Source organism: Eulemur rufifrons, chromosome 7 (genome assembly GCF_041146395.1).
Source record: "Eulemur rufifrons isolate Redbay chromosome 7, OSU_ERuf_1, whole genome shotgun sequence".
In the NCBI taxonomy this organism is placed as follows: Eukaryota; Metazoa; Chordata; class Mammalia; order Primates; family Lemuridae; genus Eulemur; species Eulemur rufifrons.
This window is the reverse complement of record NC_090989.1, coordinates 8,719,209-8,743,213: the sequence shown is the minus strand read 5'-3', so window position 1 is coordinate 8,743,213 and position 24,005 is coordinate 8,719,209. Positions and strand designations below refer to the sequence as shown.

Below are 24,005 nucleotides of genomic sequence, written 5' to 3'. Positions count from 1 at the left end.
TGGGCCCTCCCAGCAGGCGGGGGCCGTCCCGCTCATCCTGGGAAGACCTCAGCAGCTGTTGGGGCGTGGGGCTCAAGGTCGTCGGGGGATTACGCACGTATCGGATTGCATGGGATTTCCCCTCTTTGGTACCGTTCTTCACCCTTACTAAGAAAGCTCTATAACGTTCCCGCCCCTCCTCCCAAGCCAATGTGTGCGCACTGGGCGCAGGGCCAGGGGGTCTCGGGTGGGGGTGGGGGAGGGGGAGGATAATGCTCCTAAGCCTGGAAACTGAACACTCTGCCTGGACCTCTTTGCAGAAAAGTGAGCGTCACACAGACAGAAGGGGACAGTGGGGATGGGCTCCCCAAGCCGACGACGTGGTCTCAAAACACTCAACAGGTTCAGTCCTCGCTCCCAAGCTGAGGCCCGGCGGCCATGGAAGAGTTCTGCCCAAACACTCGGAACCAGATTCCTGTCCTTCCTGTCTCGTTAGGCTCCTGGCCACCCTTGCACCAGCTGCTGAGGGTCCCGCAGGGCCACCCAGGCCCAGCCTGCAGCTGCCTTTCCTACAGGGACCACAATGACCCCTTCACCTGGAGCATGCTCTGGCCCCCAGCCACCCCCACACTTGACCCGAGGGGCCTCCCAGCTTCAAGACAAATGATCGTCAACCCCAGCCCCCGCCCCCCACACCCACAGCTTCACCCCAAACTCACATGCAGAGCACCTTGAGTCCCATCTGCCTGGCCAGGTCCCTCGCCAGCCCGGGCTGCTCTGGAGCCTGGCTGGGCGCCAACTCCCGTGTACACCGGGGACCCAGCAGGGACGCTGTCACCCTGCTGTCTTCCCTCTTCCACCGACTGGAAGCCTCACGCCCAGAGCATTTGAGAGGAAATTGTCCAGACAATTACGGTGCTCTTTGACGGTGGCCTGCGTGGGCACACGGGCTATTTGGTTGGAAGGTAATTCGCCCATGGACGAGATGAAGTGGCTTGGCAGAGGCAGACATTCAAGACCAACCAGAAATGTCATGTCCGCACTTTGGGAAAAGAGTACCTGGTACCTCTGCACACGGTCATCTCCCTAAAACGCCCTCCAGCGACTCTCCAAGGCTGGCAGGATCAAGCCTTCTGTCCCCAGCCTGGCACCGAGGGCTGTCGCAGTCCGGCCAGCGCCTGCCCAGGCTCCCGGGCCTGTTGGCTGTTCACACTCACTTCTCTGCTCCTTGTTCACGGCTTCCCCACGAACTGCCCAATCCCTGCCGATCACTAGAAACCCACGGCTCATCCCCTCCTGCTCCCTGACCACCCGGACACAGCAACTGTGTCCTCCTCTGAACTGTTTACCTGGCAGTTGTCCCCACCCCGCTTTGGACTTTTCTCACATTGAGCAACTCAGTGTCTCAACCTTCTGGCTGCCTTGGGCCCTAGATGCATGCTGGCCGAGTCTCGTCAGTGAATTTTGTTTTTTGGGGTTTTTGTTTGTTTGTTTGTTTGTTTGTTTGTTTTGTGCTACAACTGCAGCGGTGGGAAGTCAGGTGATGTCTGCTGGGTGGAACTGGGTGGGTCGAGGGGCACCATGTGGAACAGGGACAATTTGCTACAAGTTGGAGATAACAGACGCAGCAAAGTAGGGATCTGGCACTGATGGAGGAAGGTGGCTTTCTCAGGAGGTCCAAGACGTTTGCATCAAGGGCTGGAGAGAGGTCTGCTGGCAGTTAGGACAGCACCCAAGGGTGCAGGGAACCAGGCCATGCTACTGTTGCTTCTAGCTCCTTCAGGCGTGCCGCAGGCGGTTCTGGAATTCAGAAGCGTGCTGAGAACATGCATTTCTAGCCCCTCCTCACTGATCCCATTGCAGCTGCTCAGGGCCTGGGCTGTGGCGTGTCATCCACTGCATGCGTCCATCTGTGGGGCAAAAAAGTCGCAGCGAAGGAACTGTGGTGTGGGCGGGTGCCCTGGGCGTGGACCAGTAGCCTGGTCCCAGCGTCCCTGGCGATGGGATGGTGATGGACAGAGAGGGGGAGCATCCGGTGGCAGCGCCAGGCGCGTGGAGCAGGAGTTCAGGGTGTCTGTTAAATAGTATTGATCCAGGGTTTATCCACAGCCCACGTCTGCACAACTTTTTTCGTCTCTTCTCTGGAAGTCACAGTCAAACAAAAACATCTTTGGTTCAAGGTCATTCATAGGCCCAGATCCTCTTATATGTAGAGATTTCCCACCTCTAAATATACTATGTCACTGTCTATGCCAGGACACTGAAACAAAATGGCAACAGAATTTTGCCTGACAGCACCCTCTACCCCACCTAGAGCATGTGTACAGCTGGAATGAGGTTGCTGAAGGAATGAACCAACCTGGAGATAGAAGAATTGCCTTTGCTGAGCAGCAATATTTTAGGAATATTGGGATATGCTAGGGATACTAGCATATAGAGTAAGATGCAGCCACATTATCTATAATTCTATGCCAGAATTTGTTTTTTGAATTTTTAAAAAATAATTTTGCCTTTGGGATGATTTGGCTCCAAGTACTCCATTTAGCGTACAACTGGCTTCTATTTCTTGGCACTCGTGGGTTCATGGGAAATCCTGCAGAGAGGGAAAATGTAAGCTCCAAATTGTTTTAAGATATCATGGTATTTTAAGGAACACTGTGTTTAACAATGAATGGGCATAAATGTTATGTTTTGTAGGCATTTCATTAAACCTTTATTAGTCTAGATTTTCTTTGGAACAATTTGTTCCTGTTCTGGGCTGAAGTATGCAAGTCCCAGGCCTGTGACCCTGGCTCCACAGGGATGAAACAGCTTTTCCTGGGCCAGAGGGCAAAGTCACCAGGACATTATGTGATGGAAATCTAAATATAAAAGTATTGATTTGTTTTTCATTCATCAAATAGTGACTGAGCTGCAGTGTGTGTGAGCACCGGGGTGCTTGGCGAGAGAGACAGATACTTCCCCTGCCTCTCAGAGGGGCGGTCACAGGCGGCACAGAGCCTGCCCAAGCTGGGGAAATTAGGGGGCCAGGAAGGCTAGTCTTGGAGGCTCCAGCCCTTCTCTCCCGAACCAGGACCCTCCTTCTGGCTCCTCCCACCTGCCATCCACGTCTGCCCTGGGATCTTATTTTAAATTCTAAAATGCTAAGGAGGTGTAAATGACTCATGATAGCTGCTCCTATTAACCTCATTGTGTGGATGGCAAAACAGAGACCATAGCAAGTTCAATAACTTGCCCAGGGTCACATAGCTGTAAATGGGAGAGGCAGGGTTTGAGCCCAGGCGGGCTGGCCTTGCTGTCTGGGCTCATATCACTGCACTGTATCACGTCTCCAAAATGAGCTGGAGGCCACAAGTTCTCCCCACGCCTTGCTACAGCCTCCCATCTCGGCACGGGCTACTTGCCTCGTCCACCCCATGGCCAGGTGTGGTGTTTCTGACTTGGGGTCTGTGTCTCTGTCAACTGCGTCCAGAGGCCAGGAGGAGGAGGAGGGAGCCCCAGTGTCGGCTTTGCAAGTGTCAAAAAAAGTGTCAAAACCGAAGGGCTGCCCGAGAGCGAAGGTGCTTCACTCACTTTCAAACCGTGGGTCTGTCTGAGCAGGGGCTGCCAGGCTGGGCCTTGGAAAGTTCTCCAACCTTTGTCTGGAGTCATGGGGTCTGTCTGTGTCCAGCGAGGTCTAGAGGTCATGTGAGGTCCAGAGAGCAAAGCTGCTTCCTCTGAGACCTCAATGGAGCCGCACAGTGAAGGGAACAGGGTTTCCTCTCTGTCCGTGGCGACTGGGAGCACAGGTCAGCCTTGGAAAGGGATCCTCTCTCTTTGGTTGAAAGAACAGTGAGCTTGGGGATTAGCAAGGGCATCGTCCTATGAGCTGATGGATGCAAAGTGCCTGGCTTGGTCCCTTGTCCACTGTGGGGATCTCTGAAAGGGAGCTCTCGTCACTCCTTCGAGGGGAGGGGTGTCATGGGCGCCAGGTTGCCAAGGTGCTGGTATGGGGGCTTGGGACATTTTGGGTTCCTGGCATTGATGGTGGCATTGTCTGGGGCGGGGCCGTGTGGTGGAGGAGTCTCCGTCCTTGCCTGTTGGTGACTCGGGCAGGACAGGAGCCAGGATGGGGAACCAGGAGAGGGCCAATCACAGTAATGAGGAAAACCGACCTCAGAGCCACCCTCACCCTGTCATGGGCCCAGGGGGCTGGGGCAGGTATGTATCCGTTGCAGGGGTGGGTAGTCTCGTTTCTTCACTGAGGAGGACTCGGGACTTATGGCCCCACTAGAGTGGAGGGGCCGGGGGCCTAGACCATCCACGCTCAGACTCGGTCTGGATTCAGAACTGTGGTTTCTGGGCTGTCGTGACAGGAAGACACTTTGGTAAGGAAAATCCCATGGCACTGCCTCCAAAACGAGGGCGGTAGGAAGAGGGTGCAAATCAGATTCTGCTTAGGCATGAATGTCCGTTAGATTCTGGATTCGAGAGCCTCATATTCTTGGGTTTAAGCTTGTCCTTTCTGACATAAAGAATGAATTGCAAATTCAGATGTTTTCACCAAGTAAACAGCCCTGACACTTGGCCAGTGCCTGTGTGTCCTGTGCTGCCCAAACTGGGAGGCCTGGGACAACAGACATTTACTCTCTCACAGTGCCGGAGGCCAGAGTCCAAAGTCACAGTGTCCTCGGGGCCGTGCTCCCTCGGAGACTCGGGGTGGCTCCTCCTCGCCTCTCCCAAGCTCCCGTGGGGCCGCCCTCCTTGGCGTTCCCTGGTTTGCAGCCGCGTCGCTCCGGTCTCTGCCTCCTTCACCCCACGGTGCTCCCGTGTGTCCCTCTCTTCACGTGGTTCCTCTCATAAGGACACTCCTCACGTTAGATTAGGGCCCACCCTAATGACCTCATCTTGGCTGGATGACATCAGCAAAGTCCCTATTTCCAAAGAAGGTCACATTCACGGGTGCCAGGGGTTAGAGCTTCAACATATCTTTCGGGGGACAGAATTCAACCCCTAACAGTCATATCTGTGGCTCCCCGGTTACTACTATTTCTATGACATATAGTGAGAAGGTGATTTTCATTAGGAGCAGAAAGGTTTCATCTGTCACCAGTGACGCCTGAATGCAGGTTAATCAATTGAGCAAAAGATGCTATACTAGTGATTGCAGCAGTCAAGTTCATTTCCAAATACAAAGCAAAAGCAAGATGCCTTCCCTTGTTTTGTTTTCTGAAGCTGCTCCTTTGACTGCCTCTGGACACCCTCTCATCCTGAGATAAGTGACAACGAAGTGACAATAAAGGTAAACCAAGTCACTGTCCGGAAACCACACGGCCTACTGTGGAGAACCTATTTCCCATCAAATATGAATTAGGACATTTTCCCATTTCTTGAAATAATCCTTCATAAATAACTTGGTTAATAGTGCCTCATAGTCTACTTGAGGGTCGGAATTTGTTTAGTAAGGAAATTTCCAAATAGAGAATAGAATGTTAATTGATGGGCAAAGGCATTTAATAGGGAAGACTAGTGGGGAAATGAAGTAACTAGGTTCTTATTTATGCTTGCATTCTCAAAGGCTAGATACATCTTAGCTCAGGTTGCAGCTTCTTTGGTGCTGTCAGAGCAGAAATGTGTTGGCTATGCTGGGCAGTTGGTCTGCAATGGGAAGTTTCGGAAATTCACACAACACATTTGTGAAAGGCAACCTCACTTTTGTTCACCTGCTGCCCATAATTTAGCTGACAACAGTCTCAGCAGCGGACATTTCAACATGGGCCTGTATTTGCTCATTGCACATCGGTACTCTGGACACTGGAAGGTTTCACCTTTTGGATGAGACAGACACCAGTAACTTCCCAGCTGAGGTTCCCAGGGACCACTTCATGAGAAGTGACATTCAGAAAATTGTGTCTTAAAATATACAGAGATCAAAAGAATTGAACGTAAGGACTTAGATATTTGCATAGTCATGTTCATGGCAGCATTGTTCAAATAGCCAAAAGATGGAAACCACTCAAATGGATGAAGGGACAAACAAAATGCGATGTATGTGTACAATGGAATATTCAGCCTTAAAAAGGAAGGAAATTCTGACACATGCTATGACACGGATGCAGCTTGAGGACACTGTGCTAAGTGCAATAAGCCAGTCACAAAAAGACAAATGCTTTATGACTCCACTTCTATGAGGTCCCCAAAGTAGGCAAATGCATGGAGACAGAAGGTAGAATGGTGGTTGCCAGGGCTGGGATGGGGGATGGGGAGTTATTGTTTAATGGGGGCAGAGTTTCAGTTTGGGAAGATGAGAAAGTTCTGGAGATGAGCGGTGGTGATGGTTGCACAATATGAATGTACTTAATGCCACAGAGCTGTACACTTCAAACTGTTAAAATGGTAAATTTTATGATATGTGTAAAAAACATTAATATATACAGAGAACATACTGGTCTGATATTAGCGATTCCAAATCGGACTGCCCCACCAAATGCAGACTTGCAGCTGGACACTAGTTTAGAGTCAGGAGTTTTGTTGGAATAAATGTTCTGAGATATGAATCAAAACAGCTCTTTCCTCCCATCTCTATTCCAGCTAATGCTGAGAGCCAAGTGGCAAATCCAGATCCTGCCCACCCCCACTCCCACCTGGGGGCTGGGCAACTGTCAGGATTTAAGGCCACAACACACTGAATGTCCCGCAGTGTCCTCACAGGGAAGGGTGGCAGGAAGCTGGCTGCAGGGCCTGGGGGCCAGTGTTGGCCTCAGGTGGGCCTGGATGACTGCAGAGTCATCCACTTGTCATGCTGGACACACCTGTCCTAGGCGCCACCTAATTGCTGTCCCCTGAACATGAACCCCTAGTGTGCCTTATAATTTCCTAAGCATTTGACACAGACTGGTATTTAATCTTGCTGAGGACTCTACAAGGGGCTGTTATCGTTGCCCGGCACCTCGTCCAGTCCTCCCAGCCGGTCACAGGAAGATCTGGGCCTCACCCTAGGCCTCGGAACCAAGCCCTAAGTTCTTTCCCCCACTGGCCAGCCAGAGTCACCAACCCTCCCGTCAGAGGAGTTGTTTCAGGAAAGCAGGTCCAAGGCGGAGCTGTGTGCAGACTATTTTCTGAGAGGTCTTTTTCTCCACTCCTAGGCCAGCTTGTGTCCACTAGGGCTGAGGGATGGGGTGACTTTGCTGAGGCCTCGCTGGAAACTCTTCAAAATCCCGCGGTTGTCGCGGATCAGGCAGTACAGGGATGAGGAAGGTGGAGGCTCTAGGGACACTCGACACCAGCGGGTCCTTTTCCAAAGGGAGAGGGATGCTCTGAGCACACGGAACCACGTTTGTTTGCACCTTCCCCTCCCTCTGCTTCCTTCCCCAAACACATGCACACACATGAGCACAACTGATATATGCAGACACATGTGCACATGCATGAACCCATGGGCACGCACAGACACACAAACACACATGCACACGTACACACACAGACACACACACACACAGCTGGACACACATTTTTTTTCTTGAAATGACTTTTGGCGGCAGCGAAGCTAAATCTTTCTAAATTCTCTGTAAACAGTTGAAAAGGAGGGCACCCTCGAGGCAGGGAAGGGCCTTCCTCTGCATCAAGTTAAATCCAGAGGCAGCATATCCATCATCTTCGGTACAAAACATTGCAATGGCTTCCCTAAACCCTGACTCCAGGGAAGCAGTTAGGGTCACATGTGGCTGCAGGGCACAGATCTGGCGGGTGAACGAGGGTCACCAGATACCCCGATGCCCCGATGAGCTTCACTCACAGAGTCTCTTTCCTAAGGTTCGTGCCCTAAAACAAGGCACTTACCCACTCTCCTCAGCTCTTAATAATCAGGATCTCCCTTCTCAGCAAAGGGCCTTTTCCACAGAGCTTACCAGAAAACAGGGAGCACTGCACAAAGCTTTCAAAGGCAGAACAGCAAGGAACACAATGCGTTTCAGTAGACAACAAAATTAAGAAAAGGATCCCAATGTCAAACTTAACACGATCATTTTAATTTCCAAGTGCTTTTGGGTCTTTTCATGGCTTCTTGGAAATTTATGCTTGTAGGGAAGACTGTGTTTGCTACAGGGTCTCGCTGTGTTCATTTAGCCTGGTAATAAAAACCCTCTGCCCGAAATCCTTTTTGGAACAAGGAGGGGTATAAACAAATAAGCAAGTGATCATAAACGATCTGTGGGAGGAGTGGGGCTGCTTCAGGAAGGGGTGGGGTGGGGGAGCCCGGAGCAGACGCTGTGGGCCAGTGTCTGCAGGAGGCTGGTGACGTCTGAAGGTCGTGCGAGAGGCTGTCATGAAAACACAGCACCACTCTCCTCTCGAGCACCCGCTCTGTGCTGGGTCTGTGCACTGGCATAAGAACAGCACATGAAGCAGGACCGATGAGTCCTTGAAGTGGGTTGAATAGTGTCCCCCCAAAACTCATGTCCACCCAGAACCTCAGAACGTGACCTTATTTGGAAATAGGGTCTTTGTAGATGTAATGAAGTTAAGATGAGGTCACACTGGCCCGAAATTCAATGGCTGGTGTCCTTGTAAGAGGAGAAGAGACCCACGAGAGAGGACAGCAATGTGAGACAGAGGCAGGGATTGGGGTGCTGCGGCTGCCAGCCAGGGAGGCCACGGGGTGCTGGGAGCCGGAGGAGGCTGGAAGAGGCGAGGACAGATCTTCTCTGGAGACTGCGGGGGAGCTCAGCCCTGCTGACACCTTGATTTTGGACTTCTGGCCGCCAGACCATGAGAGAATAAAGTTCTGCATATGAGGAAATTCACACAGTCCCCCCTTCCAGCTCAGGGCTCTGAGGCACAGTGTCTCCATGGGGAGGGATGGGTCAGATCAGACCCAGGAAGAACTCTGTCAAGTTCTTGGCCTCTAAGTTGGGAGCTGAGGATGGACTGATCTTGAGAGAATACTTAGCCCGTTTTTTGTTTGCTGGTTTGTTTTCCTGCCACCTGAGAGGAGATTAAGAGGAACCTCAGAGTGAGGTCTGGGTAGAGGCATCATCCTGTCCTAGCCTCGGGGTCAGCTCTGCAGGTGGGAGACGGTCCCCTGAACTGAGAGCCTGTGAGTAGAGAGGGCTGCTCTTCTGGCTGCCCTGGGAGGCGGAGCAGGGAGGAGAAATGGCAGGAAAGACTAGGTTTTCAGCTTCTGATATCCAATGTAGATTTTTATGTTCTCAGCAAGACAGTGTTCTTGTAAGCCAGGCATTGGCAAGAGATGATTTTCAAAATCCTTTTGGCTCCTGTTACCATAATAAATATCTATGCCTGGGGATTTGACCTTTGATGTTCTTATAATCCAGAAAACTCAGGACATCACATATAGTTGTCTGCCTCGAGGAAGAGGGGAAGCTCCATCCTCCGGTTCTGGTGCATGAGGAGGAGAAGAGAGAGCAGGAAAGGTGACCTGGTGTCCACACATTTGCCCCAATGTCCCAATGTCCCCCAGTGTCTAACACTTTGGAGTGGGAGCCCAGAGAAAGTGGGCTTTTCTTCTGCTCCATGTTTGGAATCCTTGGAGGAAGCCCCATCTCAACACGGGGATGTGGGTAGGTATTGTGGGGCACTGCATGGTTGAAGGAAAGTGGGATAGATGAGCTCAAGTCAGGAGTCCCGACTGCCTTCATCCCCTCTGTGGTTGGGGGGGACCCAGGGATTCTCATATGTTCCCAAAGCGGGAAGAGTCTGGCTGGGAGTCAATGGCTGCAAAGAGCCCTCCTTGGCCAGGGATAGAGTGGGAATTCCACCAGACCTTGGGGGGCTCACCATGGTGGGCCTGGTCACATGTGAGAGCCCCCAAGCTCAAACCTCCAGTCCCTGGTCTTCAGCAGGGACACCTGTGCTGGGTGGATACCCGCCAGCACCCACACAAGGGCCAGCACAGCTGCCTGGCACAGACCAGGAGACTGTCCCTTTCCCCATGCGCTTTCCCATGCCCTGGTCACCATGTAGGATATGGCGGCAGGGAAGAGAGAAACAGCACTGATGAGAGTTGAATCTATGAATAAACATTTACCTAACAGAGCCTATTTCAGTCAAGGGACACTGTTTCAACCAGACGGGTCAAGAGAGTATTGATGACAAATTAAAGTCCCCTCCGCTACCCAGAGGAGAAGGTCTCATGAAGAAGAGAACTGAAGAAGCAGCGTGGTCCCTGCACACCTGAACACTTCAAGTGAACCTGAGCTCCTGCTGCCTTGGCCTGGTGGGACGATTGTTTCGGGCTGAACTGCCCCCCACCAACCCCCAGGGACTTAGAATGGGGACAGGGCCTGAAGGAGGTAATTAAGTTAAATGAGGTCACTAGAGTGGGCCCTGTCCAGTCGGACCAGTGTCCTTATGAGAAGGGGAGAGTAGGACACAGACACACACGGAGGGGTGACCACGGGAGGACACAGGGAGAAGGTGGCATCTGCAAGCCAAAGAGAGAGACCGCAGAAGAAACCAACCCTGCCGACACCTTGATCTGGGACTTCCAGCCTCCAGAACTGTGAGGAAATGATTTTCTGTTGATTAATCCCCTCCCCCCCATCTGTGGCACTTGGCTACAGCATTCCTGGCAAACTAATACAACGGTTATGCTCCAAGACACAGGAGGCAGAAATCCCTGCCAAATCTGTGTCCCAACGAGGACCACACAGGAGGCCCGGGTGCTGCCTCCGCTTCCCTCGGACGCCGGCTGCTCCTGGGTGCCCAGGGCTGAGAACGAATCCCCCCACAGAAAGGGAACCGGCGAGTCTGATTGGGTCAATTTGATCCTGAATCAGCTCAGTTTTGTCGAATTGTCTGGTTTAGGAATTCCATTACAGGGTGGGATGAAGGCTTGAGAGAGAAATTGTGTTTTGTTATAGAAAAGGGAATTTACAATTTTTTTGCCTACCTGAGTTTGTAGCCTGAGGAAATCATACCAAAAATGCAAACATGATCTGACTTAATCAAAGAAGCGGGTGCTACTATGCACATTTTATACATGCAGATGCCAGTGCTTTACAATGAGGAGCTGAAGAAGCAGCTTCAGTCTTGACAGCTTGGAGCTTGGAGCTAGCCCCCTGACCCACAGGTTAAGAGCCAAGGTGATGTAGAACTCATGTGCACTGGGTTGAGTAGTGTCCTCCTAAAGTTCTCGTCTACCTGGAATCCCAGCATGTGACTGTATTTGGAAGTAGCATTGTTGCAGATGTAATTAGTTAAGATGAGATCACACTGGAGTAGGGTGGGCCTCTCATCCAACATGACGGGTGTGCTTACAAGAAGGAGTCACCGAGGAAACACAGACGTCAGATGGCCACAGGAACACAAGGCAGAGATCGCGGTTACACTGCTGTAAGCCAAAGCATGGTGTAGATGTCTGGCAACGACCGGAAGCTGGAGGAAACCAGGAAGGATTCTTCCCTTGAGCCTTCAGGAAGAGCGTGGCCCTCCTGACCACTTGATTCCAGACTTTTAGCTTCCAGAAATGTGAAAGAGTAAATTTCAGCTGTTTTAAGCCACCCTGTTTGTGGAAGTTTGTTACGGCAGCCCTGGGAAGCTGATACCCCGTGTAATAAAAATTGGAGTCTCTGAAGGACTGTGCTCTATCTTAGGTGACTTAGAAGCCTTTCTCCTGGGGCAAATTCCTTCAAATTTAGAACCAGTCGGGGGTTAGGGCACAAGCTCTTCCCAAGGCGTCTCCATGGAGCCTCCCTCCCTGGTGCCCCCTTCCTAGTTTAAATCAGCTGGCGTGGACCCCCGAGAGCAAGTGCTCCCAAATCATTCAGGGCTCCCCCAGCCAAGGGGGAAGAAAGCTAAGGAAGGAAGGAAGGAAAAGAGCTGGCAGGGAACACAGGTTTTCTTTGCTTTCCAACATGAAGCAGCTGAGAGTCTGTTTTCTTTTCTTTCCCCTTCCTTTCAAATTGATCTTTCATATCTCCAATAACTCTTATCTTTCAGCAAACTCAAGGAGGCCCCGTGTGAGCTGTGAAAATATTGAACTTCAAAGGTTTTTGCACAAATCATCTTAAAGGCCTGACCTAAGCCCAGGAAAGCCGGAACGAGGTCCAGAAATCACTCCTTATTTTATCGCCGTTTAAGTGAGACGTTGTTCCCCTCTGAGGTCACATCTGTCACCTTCACTGCCCCCACCCGGGTCCCAGTCGCCCTAAGACACCTGCAGGATCCGCCTCACAGGGGTGAGTTACGAGCCGGGCTCCGTCTGCTGCCAGTGGCTTTAGTGTCGTTCCGGTGGGAGGTGAGTGGGGCTGTGGTTTCATTTCCTTGCTGCTTTCAGGGTAGTATCAAGGCAAATGGATGGAAATGGTGGTTTCAGTAGCAGTAACTCTTCAGTCTCAGCCACTGGTGGTGACAGCACAGAGTGACAATACTCACAGGGAGGAGGTGGCTGCTTTTGTGAGCCAGGAGAATTGTGAGTGGAGACAGAAGAAGAAAAGTAAAATAATAGTAATAATAATACTTTTTCTCTGGTCCTGGGAGATCTACACAAAATTGTATTTTGCATCCCTTGTCTGGCTGTAGCCATTAAAGACCAGTAGGACAACTGACGGGAAAAATACTTGTATGCTGGCGGGTTGATTGAGTAAAACAAGAGATCTCCAGTCCCAGACGGGATATGCGCACCGAAGTTCAGCAGACGAGTTGTGAGCCTGCGTGTCTATAACTGAGCGCTGTTGCAGGCACCCAGGATGTGCAAACGGACAAGACTGATAGCAGACTCTTCCCCTCCACCCCGGGAAAGATGCGCACGCAGGAACTGGCGGTGGCATACAGCCGCCCACAGAAAGGTGGGGCACCTCCTAGCCAGGTCCTCCAGCTCCAACAAAGGCAGGAGAAAGGGCGTCTCAGTTCTGAACCGGGGCCAGTGTGCTTCGTTCTCCTGTGCAGCGTCAGCCCTGCATGAAGGTGGCCTCTGAGGGGGCCTCGTGGGAGCTGAAATCCAACCAGGGCTGGATGGCCCAGGCTTGGTCCTTGCCCGAGGGGTTGAGGAGTCCTGCCCCTTTCTTCTATGTGATTCACTCAGAATCACTGTTTGTAATTCAGCCACCCAGGTGAGGGCATCCTTTTGCAATCCATCCACCTGGATGATGCACCTTTCTTTCTTTTTCTCATTTTTTCTAATTTAGCCAGTCTCAGGGCACGTGAGAAAGGAGGGGAACTGTTCTGTGGTTGCATCTTAGGAAATTTCATCCGGAAGTGGGAGAGAGACGATACCAAAGATGGCAAGTCTCGAGAAGTAAGCCACATAGCACACATCAGTTTGGGGGGCATGAACCCCACCCTGCATGGGAAACTGGCCATTAGAGTTTTCACATGGGTGGGACCATTCTGTGTCAGCTTTCTCCAATTTTAAATTGGTAGGGGAAGGTCAAGGGTATAATCTAGTGAAGAAAATGGGAGCATTGTAATCTTCTCTTTGAAACGACCCAATACCTAAGTGGGAAACAAGGCCAGCTCTTAACAATCATTTGGTGTACACGTAATGACCAGAAGGCTCAAAAGGCTTTACCAAGTATGTGGCTCCTATGAAATCTGCTTAGGAAACACGTGGAAGAGGGAATAGGAGGATGAGCAGGGAGAGACCAGGCGGCTGTGCCCATCGGCTTCCTCTTCCCAGGCCTTGCCCCCACCCCCGTCACCCAGTAGACGCTGTCACAGGGAGGTCTGCACTCCTGCTGGGCTCTCTGGGCCTCAGGGACTCCTTGCCACTGCCCTGCCATGCCTCCCTGCCTGGAGACCTGTCCTCAACCTTCTTTCCTTCCTCAAGCCCCTGTGTTGGTTTCCTGTGGCCACTGTAACAAGTGAGCGGTCGGTCAGATTGGCTTGGAGGCCACCGCCTTCCAGGATGGCCCCCTTTTAATCCCACTGATTACATTGCTGTGACCCTATTTCCAAATAAGTCACATTTGAGGTTCTGGGAAGGACATGAATTTGGGGGGACACTATTCAACTTAGTCTCCACTGACACTGAAATCATCCCCCAGCCTTGCGGCCCAGCTGTCTCTGTGCCTGCCCCAGTGGCTTCCCCTCTGCTCCAGAAGAAGCCCTTCTCTTAGTATTATGTTCCTGTTAAGAAACCCATTCACCCTCTACCTGTCTGATCAAGTCTGAGCCACTGCACCCGAATTCTCCACAGCCTTCCCCAACCCGTCTCCAGCCGCCACCCTGCTCTACCCTTCCAGCCCGCGTCCTGGTCCCTCCGTCTCCTCCTCCTCCCTTCCCGCCGGGCCGGCTCATGCTGTTCCCTTGAACACGCTTCCCTGAGGTCTTTCCAGAGCACCCCAGGCTGCCCCATGTCCTCTGTTTCCAGGGCCCGACGGCGATGAGATGGCAGGAGACTTCATCCCCGAATTACTCGTCACCTCTCTGGTTCACTGGTGTCACTAACAAGCCATTTCCTCAACGAGATTTTAGGCTTACTGCAGGCAGGACCGTGACGTATCTGTGCTTCCGCCTGCATGGTGCAGGGCAGAGGCCGAGCATAGTTTCCACTGGAAACTTGCACAGATACAGCCATTTGGTTTTATGGGCTGGGTTCCTACAGAGAATTTCTTCAGAGGGATTGAGTGAGTTCAGGTTAGTAATAAAAAACGATTGGGGTTAGAATAGAGTGGTTTACCTGTGTTTAGGGTCTACAGGAGTGCCCGAGGCCTGCCTGCCCCCTCTTGTTGAAATGCATGTTCCAGGGCCTCCACCCAGACACCAGATCAGAATTTCAGGAACTGAGGCTGGCACTCTGGGCTGTTACGTCAGCCCCATCCCAATCCCGGTGATTCTTACTCGGGGTAAAGCTGAGATTCACTGATCTAGACACATAGACAGCAAATACTGATTCTTGGGCTACAGCACCGAAGACAAAACTAGTGACTGACTACAGCTCACCGAGCCAGCTGGGCAAAGCCAACAGTGAGTTATTGCGTCCTAGGTGATCAATCACTTCTAGGGCTGCAGGAGTCTCCCAGTGCAGAGCGACATTCTCACAGAATCAGGGGCTGGTGGGGAAAATCTGGGGGTGTTCAGAGCAACCGCGTGGGCAGCGCTGAGCCCAGAAGCCTGCCCCAGCGGCAAACACAGTCTACCTGTCTTCCCATGCTGGTTCCCCGGAGGCAGAGAATTAGAGCATGTTGTTCATTTATAATGTTTGCTTTGCTTTTGGAAACACCCTGCGGCAGCTCAGGCTAGGTTTTCACAGCGATGTTTGACTTGGCTTAGCTGCAAAGTTCCCTCCTTTCAGTCTGTTCACTGCAAGTTAGCACACGGCCCCACATCCAGGAGCCTAACGCCAGATCTAGCAGAAGCCGGGGGGTGGGCAAACGAAATGAAACATGGGGAGGGCTGGATGGCGCCTCCCTGCACCTGCCCTCTCGGCTGGAGCTCACCTGAGGTCAGGCTGGACATGAGGCCGCCTCAGACTTTGCAGCCTCGGACCTGTTATTGCAACCTGTGATGCCTCAGACTGTGACACATCCAGCCGACCAACCGCAGGGTCGGAAGGACAATTTCCCCAGAAGGAGACAGATCTCATTCTTTAGCTCCTATGTTGCTTACATATTTTCTTTTCTTTTAAAGAGTCAATGAACCTTCCATAGTAAGTTGCTGATCTTTCTTCAAGTTTACTCTCAAGTTTCAAATAGGTGCCACATTACACTTTAATAATAGTCACCATCACTGTGCCATCTTCTCCATTTACATTGTTTCATTTCATCTGCACAGAACTCTACGCAGTGGGTAGGATTAGATCCCATTTAATGATGAGAAAACAAACTCAGAGAGGTTGAGTAAGCGGCCCCAGGTGACCCAGCTAACAAATGGGGAGCAGCTCAGGAGAGCGTCTTCTCAGCTATAGGATCTCCCTCTGCTTGGTGGAGGACCCGCCACATCCTGGACCCTTCAATGTCACCCCCAATTTTCTTTCCTTGCCTTGGAGAAGGAAGGATGATGGCTTATCTGAGGGCCAAAAGATTTCACCGAACTCAAGCCTCTATTTGCACTAGGTGTATCTGCCCAGTTTATATCAGCAACATGAAAAACGAAGAAAGCTACCATTTATAGTGACACATCAGCAGAGCATTAAAATACATTATGTCCAATTAATAATGTCCGGCAAAAAAAATTAGAATAAATTACTGATAGGAGTTTCTGTCCACATCATGCTTCTTTTCAAAAGTGAAAGCATGATTGGGATCACTACTGTGGGTGGTAGAAACAGGTTAAAATCAAGCAAGGCCTTTGGAATATGGCCACTGTCATCTGACTCAGGGAGGGTCACGCTCAAAGGCATGGGTGTTGGGTTGACTCTGGTAGCACAGTCAGGGTCCCCCTGAAGTCACTGGGGGGCTGAGACTATGAGATTGAACTGGAATTTATGGGTTTTAAGGAACAGGCCAGGAACTCCCAAAATTCCAGCTGCATTTCTCCTTCCTGCTTCTGCTCTTCTACAGCTTCTGCTGCATTGACACGGGCGAAGCCCCCTGCCCCATGCCCACAGGGTCACCCCTGTGATGGGCGACTGTGAGCCTCCACTAATCTCTCTTTTCTGCAGCCTGGCCTTAAATTAAATGCCCCATGGTTCTTTCTATCTGAAGAGACACACCCCACGCTCCCAGCCAGCCCCTGGCCCTTGGTAAGGGTTGTTTTTGATGTAGAGAGGGAGATCAAAGTGAATGTATTTTAGGATTTTGTTATTCTGCCACGAGAGAACATTGGACAGAAAGTCTTATGAATTTTTAAAAACTCATTTATTGACCAAATCCAAGGAACCCCAAAGGGGTGAACCCTGCAGGCCAGATTATAGAGACTGGACCAAGGAGACTGGAAAGAGTTAATGGTGCTATTCTGCCTGGAATATGCTGGAAAACACCGCAGTGAGCTAAAAGCAGAAGAAATCTCCATGAGTACACATTTACCTATGTTAACTCTAACATCCACAATAGCTGACCTTGGAATTATCACCCTAATTTTGCATATTGGGGAACAAGAGACTTGATAAGTTCAGTAACTTGTCCAAGATTACAAAGTTAGCGAGAGGTAGGAACCAGAAATGAATGGGGTCCTTTCTTCTGCAAGCTGGCCCCATGAAATGCTACCCTTATCCCTGCTGAGGTCTGCTCTGGTATCACATTATGCTGCCACACTAACTAGGCCAGGAGCAATTATGCCATCCCTGCAGTATGCTTAGGGGTCAGTCCTGGAATTAGCAGAGTTCACTCTCAGCCACGAAAAAAGTATTCCAAGGAAAGGATATCTTAGATTTTTTTCTCTCTTAGTATATAGACATGACTTGAGAGGGTTTATGGTATGTTGAAGACACATTGCTGTGATATCTCGTAAATTTTATAGCTACTGTTTTACACTTCATCAGCATTCCTGATCTTATTGTGGTGTTCACTTCAAATAATATGGAATGTGTAAGCATCAAATGCAAGTTGTATAATGCATTACTTGATGAATTACTTGATGTCTTCAGGAACAAATATTTCCTTGAATATCGTGGTTTCAGTGTTACCTATTACTGCTTTAATAAAGTTTCTCTGCATTCATAAATAGGATGGTATTAATAATAAGACATATAAATTGTCTACTATAAAACAAAACACTGAATATTTCCTATCTATTAAAACATTTACATCATCTTGAATGCATCTGACCTAAATGAAGGACAATGTTTTCAACCCAGGCTACACAGTAGATCACTTGGGAAGCCCTGAAAATGTCTTAATGCACAGGCCCCACCTCTAGACCAATTAATTCAGATCTCTGAGAAATGTGGTATAAGAAGTGAGTTTAGAAAACTCTACAGATGGTTCTAAATGCAGCCAGTGTTGAGAACTACTGCGTGTAGGAAATAATGGATTTTCAAACTCATGGAGTTAGGTCTGATTAGTATCGATGCATTAATGTGTCATATAGGAGAAAGATCTACACTGTACACTACAGTCAAAAGCTATGAATATAATGCAACTAAAATATATGCAAGGGATATAACACATACAACAAACCATTAAGTTCCTGATACAAACTAGATGCTCAATAAATATTGCTGAATGACTGAATGACAGCCTACAAAGTTTCATATGAAAAAATGTATTCTGATGAAACTAAGATGTCATCAATTGTCAGATTAAGTATCACTGATAAAAAAAATTTCATTAAACTATGACATGCCATATATTATAAACCACATGCCAACTTCACAAATGTTAAAAACTGTAAAAATATAGGTTAGATAATCGATGAACTACAATACAGTATTTAAAATTATTTTATTTTCTTTTTCTGCCTAAGCTACTCCAACTGTTATACCACAAATTTCCACTAGATGCTGCTGTGATCTGCTACTTGAGGTTCCAAATAAAATCGGAAAACTAATTTTCTCAAAGTATTTAAAGGTGAAAGAGTCTGCCCCCTTTAAAGACAAAAGACTTAACAATCTCATATATTGGGGAGTTGTGAATCATTATTTCTCTGTGCTAAGACCTATACGAAGTATTAATATCTCACAAAGTATAAAATTATATAAAAAGAGAATTGAAAAGTTTTAATGGCTTAACAGAAAACTACTGCTTCCTTTCTATCCACGTCCCCAGAATTCACATCTCACGACTCATGACTAGTCTGCGGCGGGTTAGAGAGAAGAGACGGTAATGCTGACAGGAGGGTGGATGTTTGACTTAAATGAAGTAAAAAGTAGAACTTGAAGGAAAGAATATGGTATCTTCTAATTTGCAGATGGCAGATCATGGTACCCTGCACACATGAGTCACTGCTCACCAGGGCAGGAAAAACCAGATGGACAGGGGAGCCAGGGTTATGGGGCTAAACAGAGCTTAAACCCAAGCCTAACGCTGGCCCTAGGCATGGACCCAGGGCCTCCCTGGCTGAAAACCTGGAAGAGTCTCCCTGTTGGGTGACAATCACTCTTCCAGCAAAATGATGCAAGCTTTAGAGCCACAAGGAAGCCCACGAAGCTTGCAGAGATGCGCTCAGAGCACTGCTGCTCAAAGTCTCACCCATCTCCATGGAGATGAGAACAGAAATTGAGAATAACCATTTCAAAACTTGCATAGCAAATTAACAAAGTAATTTTATGGCCGTTAAATCTAATGGAAAGAAACTAGGCTTGTATTTTACAAATGTCTTTATCTTATATTTCATTTTTCTAGTAATTCGATTTTTCTAGTATTTTACAAAAGCATTGGCTCATAACAGATTGGAATTTTGGAAAATGGCCCTTCACCCTGGATAGCCTTTGAAGCACTGCAAAGAACCCACCCCGAGCTCCCAGGAAAGGGAACCCCAGAACAACGACCCAGTCACTGCCCTGGATGATTTTCTGGTAGACAGCAGGAGTAGGGAAGGGTGCAAAAGCAGGGCACCTTGACTGTGAAGGGCAGGATGACTGAAAAGGCAAAAAGAAATCCTAAAAACTGAACACCTCGGGCAGCCCCAGTCTCTGAGCCTGCAGTCAGCAGCTCACCGGCCCCACCAGTTCTGCCAAGGCCCAGAGACTCCCTGGCCCGATGCACACACACAACAGCAAGCCTGCAACGGCCCTCAGGACAAGAGGAACTCAGGTAGTTGCAGTGAAAAGAAAATGCAAACCCGTTCAGAATTGCCCAAGTCTTACATACTTAGCTTCAGAAGAGAAATACATAGTTAACCCCTGCCTGGCTTGATCCAACCAAGATCAGCTGGCTTTGATGGAAGGGAATCTTAAGGCACTGTGGATTCCATTTATGGAGAACTGTGAGCAGGCCCTTTGCTTCTCTGAAAAATACCCTGTTGCACTGTCATACTGTCAGTGCCTTTTGGGGAAAATAATTCAGTAATATCTATCATATTGTAAATTGTGAATACTTCTTAGCTCAGTAGTTTCTCTGTTAGAAAGAGATCTTACAGTTGTACATCTAAAGTAAACAAAGGCATGTGTAATACAGTATCCAATACTCATTTCATCGACTCTTTCTAAGAGAACAAAACTGGATACAATCTAGATGTTTAATAAGAGATTAGTTAAATAACTTATGGTACATCCACACAATGGAATTGTATGTGCCATTAAAAGATTAAATGCTTCTTTAGGTACTAATATGAAAAGAGTTCCAAGACACAGTTCTAAGGAAAGGAAGTGAGTTGAAGTACAAGGACTACAGCACAATCCTGTTTGTGTAAAAAGGCAGCCTATGCACTTTGGTCATGTGGAGAAACCTTCTGAACGCTGTACAAGGAGCTGTTTCCAGCTGTCACCTTTGGGAAGCAGAGCTAAGAGTCACGGTTGCGGAGAAGAATTTTCATTTTTAACATCACACCCTGCTATGTGGTTTGATTTCTTTTTAAAGTAAAATATACATTAATTTAATAGGGAACAAGGTGTCCATTGCAGAGTATCAAGGGTTACAAGAAATGGCAACAAATATCCATCAGCCAAAGACATAACCTGGCATAAGCTGTCACAAAAAATGGTAGTGCCCTCAAGTGCAAGAGACATCGACAAAGAAAAAGCACACAACTTCTGGTTTGCTCTCACCCATGACTGGTGAACATCTTTTAGTAACAAGCATTACCATCCCCCAGGGACACCATAAAACCCAGTGGAACATGTGGCAGAGGACCCAAGGCCTCCAGGGACCACAGCCACCACCAGGTGAGAAAGCCCAGAGACAACTGCCTAAGTGTTTATTTACTATGTGGAAAGGAATGAGAGAGAGGGAAGGAATTGGGTTTGGTTACTTAAATAAAAAATGTTGCCTGGCTCTGCTTCATAAATACAGGGAGTGTCTTGGCAACCAGTGGCGCTGTGAACCTTTACAAATGGGACACTCGCGTTTTCTGTTTAATTCCACGGTGATTATGATACCATTGGTCTCAAAAATATTTTTCTTAAAAGTTGTATATAATTATCACACATATATACATACACATATAAATAAATAAAGCTATACACACATACATATGTGTATACACACACATACACACATACCACACTCTACTCTCAGCCAATGAGAGCTGAGGAAGGAGCCCTTAGCTCAGCACACTGCACTGCACACACTCTTAGCCCACGAGTATTTCCAGTGCTGTCCTGAGCTGAGTATGTTCTGCAAAACACATTGTTTACTTCACCTTGGTCTTTCTTCTGACACTTATTTCTTGTTCTAGGGAATGGTTCTGACCCACAGTTATGGGTAAGAGGTGTTTGAGTGATCGTCCTGGGCTTGCCCTAAAGAGACCAAGGAAGAGTATTACACTCGGCGTCAAATACCAGTTTCTACTCAGCTCAAGTTGCCTTCATGGAAATCGTGGAGGAAACAGAGGGTGAAGTTCAGGGAGCTGTGGGAAGAGGTGGAAAAGTCCTTTGCAATCCTGATGGACATTGTAATTGGCATTGCAAGACTGGGAGAGAGGACGGAGGGGATTTGAAAGGGGAATCATGGTAGGAAGCCAGAATTAAGCTTACAAAGCCCCACAGAGCAAGCAGTCTTTCCTAACTCCTGTGCACTGCCTGTGTCACGGCCTATCCCACAGATACATTGAGGGTCCCCAGGGAGCCAGGAGTGGTGGGCAAGGGGCATGCCGGCACAGAGCCACTTCCTGTAATAAGGTTAGAGAACTCAGGCCTCCCAGTGCACGTGGAAAGAAACCACATCTCCTTTTCACCAGGGTGGGCCAGCTAAATTGCTGCATCGTCACTGAAAATGGTAGCAAGATGCACAAAGGATAGCCTTTTCCAGAACTCTCCTTCTTAGAGGCAGTGTGGGAGATGGAAGGTTCTGGAGTGAGGGGTTAGATCTCAAGGGGTCTGCTCTTGGGCATTGATTGCCTAGTGGGACAGGTAGGTACCCTTAATTACTGGGCTTTTGTTTTGTTGAGAAGAGGCTGCAAATTTGAGGCCAGAAATGAATTCTCTAGAGGGAAGGAAGAGGCTCACACTTACCCCTAATTCTCCCTCTCTCCTCCGCTTCTGCTGGGCCCTTCCTTTATTTATTTAGAGCACTCAGCCTTTCCTCTAAGTAAATATTGAACAAATATTTTAAAACCACCCGTTTAAGCAGTGTAAAATTATTATTCTGTTTCACCCTGGCCCTGGGCAAGGCTGGAGTGGTATTGTGTTGTGTTCTAACTTTCTTTGATTGAGCGGGAGGAGGCCCTGGCTCTACAGACAGGGAGGAACGCCTGCCTGCCTGCCTGCCTATTCTGGCACTTCCGGTGTTGGGCACTTCCGGTGTCAGCCATCTTGGGAGGAGCTCAGACCGCAAACCACAGGCCGGCCGAATGTGCTTTGGAAACGTTAAACCAGAGCAGCTCTTTGTCCTACTTTGGGCTAAATTAGGAGCAGGGTAGATATTTGGGGTTGGAATCAGATGGAATCTTTTAGCCCAGAGAAGGGGAGCCGTGGTAGCCGGCTGAGGCATCTACTGAGAGACTCCTAGGAACAAGATAAATATGGCGGGGGCACAGTCACTGTTGAGAGGAAGTGCTGCCCCCGACATGCAGAAATTCTTTCTCCCTGACAACCTCGGACGTCTCAGAGGCATCGCTTTTAGACTGACCTCTTAGAAACCAAAAGTTTGCGTCCTGACCGCCTGCTCGACCTGTCAATCCCCAGAGAACTCAAAGGTTTAGGGCTTTACTGTAGACGTGCTGTGTCCCCCAGCCACAGGCGATGTCCAGCCTTTGCTACAGCAAATAGCGTAACACCCTCAGCCTGAGTATGTGCAGGGCTTGGTTGGAGTCCTGGGCTCCTCATCCTCACTTGTGGCAGGCACACAGCTTTGGGCCAATCAAGCACTGAGCTTGCCTGGGACATTCTTCCACCGGCCAGACTGGAAATTCCAGAAAAGCAGTGGCAGCTGCCCTCAAAGGCAGTGTCAGGATTTTCTTTCCTTTTGGCCAGTTCAGTTTTGACTAGAAACTGGAATAATAATTATAATGATACATGTTTACAGGTTTTAACTAATTAATCCCTTGGAGTCCTCTTTTGGGGGAAAAGCATTCTACCCACCTCATACATCAGGAAAACAAGAGGCCATATGGTTTCCCTGGGCTGGGTGGTCTCTGGTGTCAGTAGGAGAATGGAGACTGTGGCTTCAACAGTTCTTGACTTCTTGGCCTGTGTCCAGATCGCTGGGCCTTGCAGCCCCTAGAAAGGTGACACATGAGAAATTGAGTGGACCAGACCATAAACCATTAGGAGCAGTTGCCTCTAGTTAGCAGGGCAGGCCTTGGGGCCCTGCCTGTGCTTGTTTCTCTTGGAGGGACAGGCTTGGAGAGGAGGAAAACCCATTACTACAGGAATGTTTTGCCCACCTTTAATTACCAATTAAAACAAAATATTCTGTAAAGAAAATTCCCCTTGAAAGAAAACTCCAAGTTGCTGTGAAGGTTTCATCTTTCCATTCTGAATCCCAGAGTCTGAAGCCACATAAGCCAATGTTGGTCTGGAAAAATATTTGTCTATGGAAACACCCACATGAGGTGTTGGGGACACCAGCAACAGGGCAGCGAGGGGTGGAGCCTGTATGGTAACCCTGAGCCAAATCCTTCAAATCATGCCCTGACCTACTTATTAAGAACCTTGGTAAGGTGCAGTGGCTCACACCTGTAATCCCAGCCCTTTGGGGGGCCAATGCAGGAGGATTGCTTGAGACCAGGAGTTCAAGAACAGCCTGGACAACATAGCAAGACCCTTGTCTCTACAAAAAATAAAAAACATTAGCCAGATGTGGCACACATCTGTAGTCCCAGCTACTCAGGAATAAGTGAGAAGGTGTGGTCAAGCATGCTCTTTCTATGTTGTGTCAAAGCAGATTACTAGCCCTATTTGGAAGCACAGCATTGTCATCTCAATGGGTTCTCCCTCTGAACCCATAATAGGCATTTACCTAGACCTAATCCCACATCACCTTGTGTCATTGTCCAACTTTTCGTATGTGGATATCCCATTTTCCCAATTCAGTTGTTGACTTCTTTGGAGTAGGGACCAGAATTTTCATAGTCAATAGTAATTAAAGTGATTAAGCAAAAAGTTGTCC

General features: G+C 48.9%; 1 protein-coding gene and 1 long non-coding RNA gene across 3 annotated transcripts in view; one reads left to right on the top strand and one right to left on the bottom strand.

Moving 5' to 3' along the window:
* CLDN14 (claudin 14) overlaps positions 1-23,145 on the bottom strand; it is a 38,576-nt gene extending 15,431 nt beyond the window's left edge. Inside the window, exon 1 of one of the 2 annotated variants that reach the window (XM_069474960.1) lies at positions 22,976-23,145. The gene's annotated coding sequence lies outside the window, so the exon portion shown is untranslated. Of the gene's footprint in view, positions 1-698; positions 1,322-22,975 lie in introns of those variants that run through there. The other variant, XM_069474959.1, reaches the window with a different exon arrangement.
* Positions 4,197-23,022, top strand: LOC138387836 (uncharacterized). The gene is made up of 4 exons (XR_011233990.1): positions 4,197-4,346; positions 11,917-12,214; positions 20,551-20,620; positions 21,133-23,022. It is a non-coding gene; the product is annotated as an uncharacterized lncRNA (long non-coding RNA).
* Positions 23,146-24,005: the final 860 nt, after the last annotated feature.